At 39.4% G+C, this 13,409-nt stretch overlaps 1 protein-coding gene across 2 annotated transcripts in view; it reads right to left on the bottom strand.

Annotated features, from left to right (window-relative positions):
* The window catches only part of rt (Protein O-mannosyltransferase rt), a 74,945-nt gene that overhangs the window by 28,793 nt on the left and 32,743 nt on the right, over positions 1-13,409 (bottom strand). Inside the window, exon 1 of one of the 2 annotated variants that reach the window (XM_067083988.1) lies at positions 2,595-2,701. The exons of the other annotated variant lie outside the window; for it this stretch is intronic. The gene's annotated coding sequence lies outside the window, so the exon portion shown is untranslated. Of the gene's footprint in view, positions 1-2,594; positions 2,702-13,409 lie in introns of those variants that run through there. 2 annotated transcript variants of the gene reach the window in all.

The following is a 13,409-nucleotide window of genomic DNA, read 5'->3' as shown; positions in this document are numbered from 1 at the left end:
ATATATACATATACTGTATATATATATATATACTGTATATGTGTATATATATATATATATATATATATATATATATATATATATATATATATATATATATATATATATATATATATATATATATATATATATAATTTAGCATGCAATTTAGTGAAGGCCCGCCTCTAGTGCTCTTGACAGCGTTTAATTAAGACCCCAGAGGAACAATCAAGGAAGCAAAGCCTCTTAAGTTGTCCTCTTTCTTTAGAATCTTGACATTTTAATTAGAGGATCCAACCGGAAAACTTCAGCCATTTCTTTCCTACTGATATAACTTGACCTTCCGTTGACAATAACTCTCTCTCTCTCTCTCTCTCTCTCTCTCTCTCTCTCTCTCTCTCTCTCTCTCTCTCTCTCTCTCTCTCTCTCTCTCTCGGGTAGATAGCTATCGTTCAAGGAAATGAATAAAACTGTAGAATGCATATTTAAAATTTTTTTTCTCTCTCTCTCTCTCTCTCAGATAGCTATCGTACATGGAAATGAATAGAACTGTAGAATACATATTTTAAATTCTGTCTCTGTCTGTCTCTCTCTCTCTCTCTCTCTATCTCGAGTAGATAGCTATCGTACAAGGAAATGAATACAACTGTAGAATACATATTCTCTCTCTCTCTCTCTCTCTCTCTCTCTCTCTCTCTCTCTCTCTCTCTCTCGAGTAGATAGCTATCGTACAAGGGAATGAACAGAACTGTAGAATACATATTCTCTCTCTCTCTAATTATGGTTCTACATGTTCGTTGGTAAGTAAATGTTTATCATAAGGACGATTCTAAGAATTAAAGACACTCGAGTATGTAAGAGGAATGACTATGCTCTCTCTCTCTCTCTCTCTCTCTCTCTCTCTCTCTCTCTCTCTCTCTCTCTCTCTCTCTCTCTCTCTCTCTCTCTCTCGTTTACCTAGGAATTTGGCTCCACTCATTTTCCTCTTCGCTGCCTTTTTTTTTTTTTTTTTGGAATATGTAAGGCTATTTCTAGGAAGCCCTTCTCGTCTACTCATTCCTAAACAGAAGTTGAATTTAGATTTTTAACTTTTTCTTTTCCTTTTAGTTTTTTACTTTCATTTTTTTTTTTTTACTTTTCTTCCCTAGCGACAGTAACAAACAGTTCTATTTAATAAGAGCTTACGGATAATCTTTTAAAAAACTTCCATCAAATTAAATGTCAGATATTACTGTTTTTTACTTCCCTAAAAATGAAAATAGAACGGTTCCCTTTAATTAGAATTTATGGACTTTTTAATTTCTTAAACCAAATTAAATATTAGATATTACTGTTTTTTGACTTCCCTAGTAATGAAAATAGAATAGTTCCTTTAAACAAGCTTACTTTCTTTCCATAAATTAAATATATCCTGTTTTTTTTATTGCCTCATGATGAAAATTTAACAATTCGTGTTAAATTACCGTTAAATTATCTATATAAATATATATTTATTTTTACACATATATTTACATACTTAAATGAATATATGTGTATATATATTCATTTATATATAAAATATATATTATATATGTATGTAAATGTTTGTATATAAATATAAATATATATTTATGTACATTAATAATTTAACACGAATTGTTATATTTTCATCACGAAGCAATAAAAAAACAATAGGATATAATATTTAATTTACAATAATATATATATATATATATATATATATATATATATATATATATATATATATATATATATATATATATACATACATACATATATATATTCATTTACATATACATATATATACATATATATATATTGTGTATATATATGTATATATATATATGTTATATATATATATATATATATATATATATATATATATATATATATATATATATATATATATATATATATGTGTGTGTGTGTGTGTGTGTGTGTGTGTGTGTGTGTGTGTGCAAGTCTTCTCACTTACGCAACATCAAATGACGAAAGTGGAGAGACACGTCGAAAAAATGAAAACAATACCAGCCTGAACTATTCGTCTTCGTAAACAGACACCATTCTCTCATCAAAATTCTACAGCGTTACGCCCAAATGTTTCCACAGTGAAAACAGACATTCCATGCGGAAAAAAATATGTATATAGAACGATACCATGTCATGTTAAGAGAGAAAAGGGGAACGTGAGTGCGGAAATTTGTCATGTCTGAGAAAACCTACTGACGAACAGTCGACGAAACAAAGAATAACATAACTATTCTTGGAGAAGGAGGAAAAAAAATTAATAGCACAGAAAAGTACGTCACAGCTGAACAACTCTCAATCTCTAAGTCTGGAAGGAAAACAACACACACCACGACATTAGTATTATAAGAAAATCACACAGATCCATGGTTATATAAAAAAATCACACACACACCACACACGAACAATCTCCACCGCAAAAAACACAAGCCAATAATTATATACGTAACAACAAACACAGACTAAAAAAAACAAACACCCACACACAAAAGCGTTTGTAATAGCAGAAATATGAATGGGTAGGGGGAGGGATGAGAAGAGTTAACGAAAGCAAAACAACAGGAAAAAGACAGCTCGCAGTGAATGACCTTTGACCTCTGTAGACGGCGACCCGAACTTGAACTTTACAGGTGAGCGAGCAACTCCACTTGGGGTATACCGTTACGTCACGAGCGATCCCGGACCCGCTTAGTACTGAGGAATATGATAAAACAGATTTGGTGAGCTTCCAGGATATTTGGCTAATGAAGTTGAATGCGATTACCATGCCGCAGGGAAGTTAGAATAATCAGGAAAGTAGGAAAAAACTGGAGAACAGGAAACAATTAAGAACTAGAGGAAATAAAATTAAAAAGAAACTTAAAAAGCTATGTGCTACCTGAATCGAAAACCATTACATTTCATTTTATAACAGCAACAACAACAACAAATTTAAAATTCTAAATTGACCAGCACCAGCAATGTCAAAAGTAAAAAGGGTGAACTAAAACAGCGACGAATACAACATGTAAAATTTCTAGAGCAAAACCTGTTAACAGAACGAGTAGGCAGTCAAGCATAAATTCTGCCTCTCGTCAAACAGATGTGATGTTTTTTGCTTTTGGTGACGACGAAAAGAAAATATATCACCAATTACTACCATCTACTCTTATTTATATCATCATTTAATAAACAAAAAAGTCTGTACGATTATACAAATCATGCAAATGAATACACATTCCCCTCCTACCCAAGAGCGAAGCCAATTTCTCCCAATGGTTTCTAGGGGAATATTATCAGCCGCCATCGAGGAATAAATTCCTTTCACCCGCTTGGAGGAGATAAATCTCCTCCAAAGCAAGTTTCGAAAGTATGTCTCCTGCGGCAGTTTCGGAATGAATGCTTTCCACCATTTCCTGGAGGGACGCAGGCAGTTCTGTCAGCAGTTCCTGGAGGAACGCAGGCATTATGTCAGCAGTTCCTGGAGAAAACTCAGGCAGTTCTGTCAGCAGTTCCTGGAGGAACGCAGGCAGTTCTGTCAACAGTTCCTGGAGGAATGCAGGCAGTTCTGTCAGCAGTTCCTGGAGGAATGCAGGCAGTTCTGTCAGCAGTTCCTGGAGGAACGCAGGCAGTTCTGTCAGCAGTTCCTGGAGGAACGCATACAATTCTGTCAGCAGTTCCTGGGGGAACGCAGGCAGTTCTGTCAGCAGTTCCTGGAGGAACGCAGGCAGTTATGTCAACTGTTCCTGGAGGAACGCAGGCAGTTCTGTCAACAGTTCCTGGAGGAACGCGGGCATTATGTCAGCAGTTCCTTGAGGAACGCAGGCAGTTCCTGGAGGAACCCAGGCAGTTCTGTCAGCAGTTCCTGGAGGACCGCAGGCATTATGTCAGCAGTTCCAGGGGGAACGCAAGCAGTTCTGCCAACAGTTTCCGGAGGAACGCAGGCAGTTCTGTCAGCAGTTCCTGGAGGAACACAGGCAGTTCTGTCAGCAGTTCCTGGAGGAACGCATACAATTCTGTCAGCAGTTCCTGGAGGAACACAGGCAGTTCTGTCAGCAGTTCCTGGAGGAACGCATACAGTTCTGTCAGCAGTTCCTGGAGGAACACAGGCAGTTCTGTCAGCAGTTCCTGGGGAACGCAGGCAGTTCTGTCAGCAGTTCCTGGGGGAACGCAGGCAGTTCTGTCAGCAGTTCCTGGAGGAACGCAGGCAGTTCTGTCAGCAGTTCCTGGAGGAACGCAGGCAGTTCTGTCAGCAGTTCCTGGAGGAACACATACAATTCTGTCAGCAGTTCCTGGGGGAACGCAGGCAGTTCTGTCAGCAGTTCCTGGAGGAACGCATACAATTCTGTCAGCAGTTCCTGGAGGAACGCAGGCAGTCCTGTCAGCAGTTCCTGGAGGAACGCAGGCAGTTCTGTCAGCAGTTCCTGGAGGAACGCAGGCAGTTCTGTCAGCAGTTCCTGGAGAAAACGCAGGCAGTTCTGTCAGCAGTTCCTGGAGGAATGCAGGCAGTTCTGTCAGCAGTTCCTGGAGGAACGCATACAATTCTGTCAGCAGTTCCTGGGGGAACACAGGCAGTTCTGTCAGCAGTTCCTGGGGGAACGCAGGCAGTTCTGTCAGCAGTTCCTGGGGAATGTAGGCAGTTCTGTCAGCAGTTCCTGGAGGAACGCATACAATTCTGTCAGCAGTTCCTGGAGGAACGCAGGCAGTTCTGTCAGCAGTTCCTGGAGGAACACAGGCAGTTCTGTCAGCAGTTCCTGGAGGAACACAGGCAGTTCTGTCAGCAGTTCCTGGAGGAACGCAAGCATTATGTAAGCAGTTCCAGGGGGAACGCAAGCAGTTCTATCAACAGTTTCCGGAGGAACGCAGGCAGTTCTGTCAGCAGTTCATGGAGGAACGCGGGCAGTTCTGTTAGCAGTTCCTGGTTGAACGCAGGCAGTTCTGTCAGCAGTTCCTGGAGAAACGCAGGCAGTTCTGTCAGCAGTTCCCGGAGGAACGCAGGCAGTTATGTCAGCAGTTCCTTGGGGAACGCAAGCAGTTCTGCCAACAGTTCATGGAGGAACGCAGGCAGTTCTGTCAGCAGTTCATGGAGGAACGCGGGCAGTTCTGTTAGCAGTTCCAGGAGAAACGCAGGCAGTTCTGTCAGCAATTTCAGGGTGGCAGCGGAAAAGTTTCAGAATGGGGAGTCCAATCAATGCTATAGTCAATTACCTAGAGCAGGCCAAACGTCCATATTCAGATACGTCATGAAAACCAGGTCTGAACACACGGCGATAAAACCAAAACAATGATATACGTTGGGAGGAAAAAAAATCTAAATTCCCTGATATCGTTGTGACACGAACCACTCCACGGATAAAAATAGTAGCGGTTTAGAGGTAACGAATTTTTAACAGGCATAACTTGGATCTTTTTCTTTATTTAAATCACTGGTACATTTTACACAAACGACATAAAGGGAACTGAAGCCACGGAGTACTTTCATGAAATACAAGGGTTAATGTTGTATACAGACATACATTATATATATATATATATATATATATATATATATATATATATATATATATATATATATATATATATGTGTGTGTGTGTGTGTGTGTATATAATATACATACATACACACACACAAGGGAAGGGTGCACACATTTAAAATATCATATCTAAATGATTAAAAAAAAACTTTAAGCTCTTCGCATAGACCTACACCAAAATTACTTAATATAACGATGGCGAAAGTGATCTGCCACCAGCCCAGTAGCCATTAAAAAAAAGGGGGGGGGAGAAATTCTCGTGAAAGTGTGTCGCTAAGGATGACTTTGCAAATCCGCTAATAAAGCAATACAACCCGCCCACCCCAACCATTATATTCCCTTCGATTTTTGAAGTCTTCCGTCTTCCCTTTCCTTTCCTTCTCTCTTCCTCCCTTCTAGCTCCCGTTCCCTTCCCTTTCCCCACCAGAAACGTCATGGGCCTTTCCCTCCTCGTTATTCACTTTTATCTCTCCAGCCAAGCATCTCGACGTTCCCTGCAAAAGACGCCGCTGCCTGGACCCGTGCAGCCATCTATTGGTAAGATCTTCAGTTGAAGTTTCTTTCTTGGCTGTTTTTTATTTGGCTTTTCCTTGCATGGAAACGTGTGTGTGTGTGTGTGTGTGTGTGTGTGTGTGTGTGTGTGTGTGTGTGTGAGAGAGAGAGAGAGAGAGAGAGAGAGAGAGAGAGAGAGAGAGAGAGAGAGAGAGAGAGAGAGAGAGAGAGAATTTTAAACTAAAATCACAAATCAAAGGCAAGAGAATTCTAACAAGCTTCAGATCAAACGAGAGAGAGAGAGAGAGAGAGAGAGAGAGAGAGAGAGAGAGAGAGAGAGAGAGAGAGAGAGAGAGAGAGAGAGAGAGAATTTTTAAACTAAAATCACAAATCAAAGGCAAGAGAATTCTAACAAGCTTCAGATCAAACGAGAGAGAGAGAGAGAGAGAGAGAGAGAGAGAGAGAGAGAGAGAGAGAGAGAGAGAGAGAGAGAGAGAGAGAGAGAGAGAATTTTTAAACTAAAATCACAAATCAAAGGCAAGAGAATTCTAACAAGCTTCAGATCAAACGAGAGAGAGAGAGAGAGAGAGAGAGAGAGACCCTTTAAAGGAAAACAGGTCAAAATAAAATGAGGTCACGGCATTTTTATCCAGTCATCTCTCGAAGATCTGGAAAATGTGGAGAAAATCACACGTTAAATTACAGTATCAGATTTCACTGGCCTATGACATGATCGTATCGCTGGATAATGTGTGAAATTCCAAAACCGAATTAAAAAAAAAAAGATAAAAAATCAACGAGGCTAAAGCGCAAAGATCACAAAAAAGATTAGAAAATAGAGAAAGTATTGATAAAATAAATAACAAAGCACAACACAACGCGGGGGAAATCGAGAGCCAACATCCAAATTTACGAGAACAAATATTTTGAGATCAGAGATAAATGTTGAACATAAAAACGTAACGGTTGGTTGGTCTAGATAAAGCTGGCCTTATACCAGCACATCCTTCGCCCTTTGGCGTCCAGGTCAAGGATTAAATGTAAAGAACCAAATTTCTCATATGAAACCATCTGAAACCTACAGAAAGATGAACGGAAAAAGCAAAGATGGAAAAAGCAAAGATGGAAAAAGCAAAGATGGAAAAAGCAAAGATGGAAAAAGCAAAGATGGAAAAAGCACCGAAACATACAAAGCGGTAAGAGGCTGAATAGAACAGAATAGAATATAGAATTTATGCAAAGGCCAGGCGCTGGGACCTATGAGGCTATTCAGTGCTGAAACGGAAATTGAAAGTAAGAAGGTTTGAAAGGTGTAACAGGAGGAAAACCTCGCAGATGCACTATGAAACAATTGTTACAGAGGGTGGAAAGTCAGATATCAGAAAGAGAATATGAACGGAAGTACAGTAAACGGAATGGAAGAGGCTGCAGCTAGGGGACGAAGTGACGCTGCAAAGACCCTTAAGTAATGCCTACAGTGCACCACGTGCGGAGGTGAACTGACGGCACAAGCCCCCTACGGAGGTAAGAAGCTAAAGGAAAAAAACTTGAAATACCTCCAACCAAAAAAGAATTGTTATATCAACATGGGAGCTTATAGCAATACTTTCCTAGAGAGGAAGGCAGGACGAAGCTTGGTGAAATGGTGTGTGTGTGTGTGTGTGCGGTTGGGGGGTGGTTGTGTGTGATTCCGTAAAGACCAGGGGGTAGGGGTGGGGGTGGGGGGAGAATTCTGTAAAGACGTGACTTCACATCAAAGTTTACTTCGGCGTCTACCACCAGGGGGCTTTGGCTATTCATGCTTCCAAGGCAAGCTGCTTTAATGACAGCCTATGACTTATTTACACGCGCAGGAGAGAGAGAGAGAGAGAGAGAGAGAGAGAGAGAGAGAGAGAGAGAGAGAGAGAGAAACCGCCAGCAATAAATATTTTGATCTCCGAACGGACTCTGGAACTAGGCACATGTATCCCTGACCTTTACCCATTTGATCAATACTGAGAAATCGCTTAATATTTAACTATACAGACACAAAGGAAGGCCGCAGACGAACCGACGCAAACAGCATCCCTACTCAGGTGCCAAAATGTCAAACTGCCTGAGATGACTAGAGCAAGCGTATAAAATGGACGACATCATAATAAAAAAAAAAGGGTGTTTCCATTCTCTCTCTCTCTCTCTTTATTTCTGGTGATAGAAATTCATTTCTCGTCATAACGTGGTTCGGATTCCACAATAAGCTGTAGGTCCCGTTGCTAGGTAACCAGCTGGTTCTTAGCCACGTAAAATAAGTCTAATCCTTCGGGCCAGCCCTAGGAGAGCTGTTAACCAGCTCAGTGGTCTGGTTAAACTAAGACATACTTAACTCTCTCTCTCTCTCTCTCTCTCTCTCTCTCTCTCTCTCTCTCTCTCTCTCTCTCTCTCTCTCTCTCTCTATATATATATATATATATATATATATATATATATATATATATATATTATCATATTTTTGTATTTTATATAATAATTATTTATCATTTTTGTACGTAATTCATTTATCATTACCACAGGTGAAAAATATGAAACAGGGTGTAGGTCCTACACCCCGTTTCTTATTTTTCACCTGTGGTAATATGTGATATATATATATATATATATATATATATATATATATATATATATATATATATATATACTGTACATATATATTTATATATATTCATATACATATATTTTATACATATGTATATATACAAAGACAAAATCCACGAAGAAAAGAGAAACACTAAGTGCTGCGAGGCCTTTCGACTGTCGTCCTTCGTGGATTTTGTCTTGATTTATATATTCATCATGTTCCATATTTTCGTGATTCAGTTATACATATATATATATATATATATATATATATATATATATATATATATATATATATATATATATAATATATATATATATATATATATATATATATATATATATATATATATATATATATATATATATATATATGGGCATGTGCACAGTGTGTGTCCGCGTGCCAAGTTACTATAGCTATGGCTACAACACACCACAGTCCACTAGCTTCCAGGTATTTAGCTCTCATGACTTAAGTCAACAGAGGTACGGTGGACTTTTTCAAGCAACGGAGCCAATTCATTTTTCCTCGTCCGGGATCGATTCTGGAACTCTGCCTTGGCGAGGCGGGGTTCTGTTGCCATTTATGGTAAAGATTGACATTCAAAAAAGTACTGAGAGAGAGAGAGAGAGAGAGAGAGAGAGAGAGAGAGAGAGAGAGAGAGAGAGAGAGAGAGAGAGAATTAAAATGGATAAGCGCGGGATATGTTGATGACTGGTGGAAGAAGTCAACATAAGGAATGGAATGGAATATAGAGCTTAAGCCAAACGCCAAGCACTGGGGCCTACGAGGTCATTCAGGGCTGGAAAAGAAACTGAAAGTAGGTAGGTCTGAAAGGTTTCACAAGAAGAAAACCTGGCAGTTGCACTATGCGATAATTGTTAAGAGAGGGTGGATAGCAAGACGGAAGAAAGATATTATGAATGGAGGCACAGTAAAAGGAATGAAAGAGTTTCAGTAGGGGCCGAAGGGACGCTGCAAAGAACCTTTAGTAATGCGATGTACTGACGGCACTAACCCCCTACGGGGAAGAAGCCAACATAAGAACCAAACAAGAAGGAAATAAATGTTTAACGTCAAACGACGAAATGTTGAATGTTGAAAATTTGAGAGAAGCTTGAGAAGGTCACTCTTAAAATATCCAGCTATGAAATTCAACTGACAATGTTATTACGAATGAAGTAGACAGCGCAGAGGGACTACCAGAAGTTAAGTATACCTTAGTTTAACCAGACCACTGAGCTGATTAACAGCTCTCCTAGGGCTGGCCCGAAGGATTTGATTTTATTTTACGTGGCTAAGAACCAATTGGTTGCCTAGCAACGGGACCTACGGCTTATTGTGGAATCCGAACCACATTACAACGAGAAATTAATTTCTATCACCAGAAATGAAATTCCTCTAATCCTTCATTGGCCGGTCGGAGACTCGAACGCGGGACCAGCAGAATGCTAGCTGAGAACGGTATCGACTCGTCCAATGAGGAACTGGGGGACTACCAGAAATCTCATATAATATAACGAAAGCACGTTGGATAGTACGCCACTGGGTGATGGACCTGTTTCCTGACAGTATGTGTAATGAATAATTGTCACTTTTTCCGGAAAATAGACTTATGTCCACAAAAGGGGAAGAGGAGACAATTAGGAAAAGGAGTCTGTAACTGTCTAAAATATAATAAGTACTTGATTAATGTTTATGTTAGTCAGAGAGAGAGAGAGAGAGAGAGAGAGAGAGAGAGAGAGAGAATATACCTAAGACTGGTTTTAAGAAGTACTGCTACATGTACCTGTAACGTGCACTCTTAAGAATGTTTCACGAAAAAATATTAAAAGCGAAGGCTTGTAGGTCTAATGTTGCTTGAGAAAACGTGTCCTCTGAGGAACTTGAAGAATCAATAATACCTAGAGAAAAAAAACCTACTTAGGAAATTCTATGATGAAGTCACTATCTCTGAGTTAATGCGGAGGATGCTCAATGTAAATCAATCAGAATGGGAGGATCACTGAATTGCTCTTTGGTGATGATTCAAGTCATACCAGTAAGACGAGGATCTACAAAGGAGAATTAAGGCATGACAATAGATTTCGGAAACTAGAGCGCTCGAGATGAAAACCAATAGAATAGAATAGAATAGACTAGACTAGAATGTAGAATTAAGACCAAAGGCCAAGCGCTGGGAACTACGAAGTCATTCAGCGCTGAAAGTAAAAAGGTTTGAAAGGTGTAGCAGGAGGAAAACCTTGCAGCTGCACTTTATAAAGTTGTTAAGAGAGGCTGGAAAGTGAGATGGAAGAATGAGAATATGACCGTGGGCATAGTAAAAGTAATGAAAGGGGTTGCAGCTAGGGGCTGACGGGACGCTGCAAAGAACCTTAAGTAAGGCCTACAGTGCTCCGCATGAGGTGTACTAACGGCAGTAACTCCCTACAGGAGAGATGAAAACCAATAAAGCAGAGGCGGAGGAGACAGGAGAGATCTTCACCCAAAACTGGTAACAAAACTGAAACAGCGATAGACAAACAAAAAAAAAAGAAAAATAAAAAAAAACAGACTGAGCAGCAGCAGCCGTTTGGGAGTGAAAGCTTCTTGGAAGAACAGGGAAGGTGTTTGTGGATGGAAAGGGGAAGGTGTTTGTTGATTGATGTTTGTGATAAGCGAATAAATAGAAAGCGGTGAGCGTATGTTTACACAGTAGCCATGGAGCACAACTTGACCAAAGGCGCCCACCCAGGCGTGACGGGAAAAGCAATGAGGATGATGGGGTGGGTTTTGGGAACATCCTTTAAGGAAAGACCGAGAAACGAAGCATAAGGAAAGGAATAAGTGCCACATGTACTCGAATACGTATCAGATGCAAGACTACAGTCACCTGGAGCTAGGTCCAAGGAAAAGATGTTCGTAACATCCCTCCATTTGTCTTAAACGAGAAAAATAATGCTCTAACATATCCTGATTCTCTGCGTATGACTTTAATACTGTATTGCCTATAAATTTTAAACAGACTTTGAAGAGCTAATCACTCCTTTCTGAAATGGCAATATCCTATCTTGTTCACAAATTTTCACTGACTCGGCGGTATTAGAATAGAATAGAATGTACAATTTAGGCCGAAGGCCAAGCCCTGGGACCTATGAGGTCATTCAGCGCTGAAAGGAAAATTGAAAGAAAGGTTACAAAGGTGTAAAAGGAGGAACACATAGCAGTTGCACTATGAAATAACTGTTGGGAGAGGGTGAAAAGTAAGCTGTAAAAGAGAGAATATGAATGGAGGTAGAGTAAAAGGAATGAAAGGGGTTGCAACTAGGGGGCCGAAGAGACGCTGCAAAGAACCTTAAGTATTGCCTACAGTGCACCTACGGGGACCCGACGTATTCACGAGACGACGTTTAATTCAAATGTCAATCAAAAAATAAAATCAGAGTCGCATTAACACCTCTTTTCTCCGCTATACTCCTTGACCCTTGACCTGACTGAGAGGACAACAGCCCGTCTGTTCTCGGCGAGACTCCATGCTCGAACTCGGTCGAACTTTGAGGCAAAGGTGAACAGACCTCCTTTTCCCCCCTAGACCTTGAACTGGGTGGCGACTCGTTCACAAATAGTATCGAGGGAGCCACAGTCAAGGTAGGGAGAATTTGGGGGAGGGGAGGGGCGTATAAGGAGATAGGGAGGAGCTTGGTGAGGGAGAGGAAGATTAAGTTGATAAATGTCTTCAGAGCGAACGAATAAAAGGACCATTTCCTAATTATTTGGGGAAAAGGTTGGGCTGACTACACGCACACACATTGTCAGCCGCTCTCCAACCCCTCTCTCTCTCTCTCTCTCTCTCTCTCTCTCTCTCTCTCTCTCTCTCTCTCTCTCTCTCTCTCTCTCCGTTTATATATGTATACTATATATATATATATATATATATATATATATATATATATATATATATATATATATATATATATATATATATATATATATATATATATATATATATATACGTTTTGAACTGTTTTTCCACTTAATCATTCAAAATAAGTCCCTTTCATACTTCCTCACTAAATACCATTATTCACAAAGTTCCAGTACTGTAAATCTTCAGATTTTTCGTAAGATAAAGAACTGACTTGAGAATAATTTTTTTAAATATTAAAAGCATCAAAGCTATGTAATTCTGCCTATCAATGCATGTGAATACCGAACAAATTACAATAAGCCTCTAAAATTACTTCATTCCTCCATAAATCATTTCTGTTGAAACTAATGTCTAACAGAATCTAAAATTATTATTATTATTATTCTGCACATGAAACATATTCATATGAAACAAGGCTCCATTATTATTATTATTATTATTATTATTATTATTATTATTATTATTATTATTCTGAACATGAAACCTATTCACATGAAACAAGGCCCCAGGGGCCACTGACTTGAAATTCAAGCCTCCAAAGTATACGGTGTTCATTAGGAAGAAGCAAGAGGAAGTAAAGGGAAATACAGAAAGAAGAGATACCACTTATTAAAAAAAAAATAGAGATTAAATTCTCTTCCGGACTGGCATCATCATCATGATTTGCCTTCTTAAATCACAGCGAAGAGAGAGAGGCCCTTTTTTCGAAGCGTTGGTTGAGTAGCATTCACAATCTGGACTCGGTAATTGGATGTCATATTTCTCAGAAACAGAACGTCTTTCATTAGTTGGAAGGGAACATAAGCAGTCTAACTTTTCTCCAAATGACGTTACCACTCCTACGAGAGAGAGAGAGAGAGAGAGAGAGAGAGAGAGA

The sequence above is a fragment of the Macrobrachium rosenbergii genome, chromosome 41, assembly GCF_040412425.1.
Source record: "Macrobrachium rosenbergii isolate ZJJX-2024 chromosome 41, ASM4041242v1, whole genome shotgun sequence".
NCBI classification, from domain to species: domain Eukaryota; kingdom Metazoa; phylum Arthropoda; class Malacostraca; order Decapoda; family Palaemonidae; genus Macrobrachium; species Macrobrachium rosenbergii.
The sequence above is the reverse complement of the archived record's forward strand: the minus strand, read 5'-3'. Positions and strand labels throughout refer to the sequence as shown.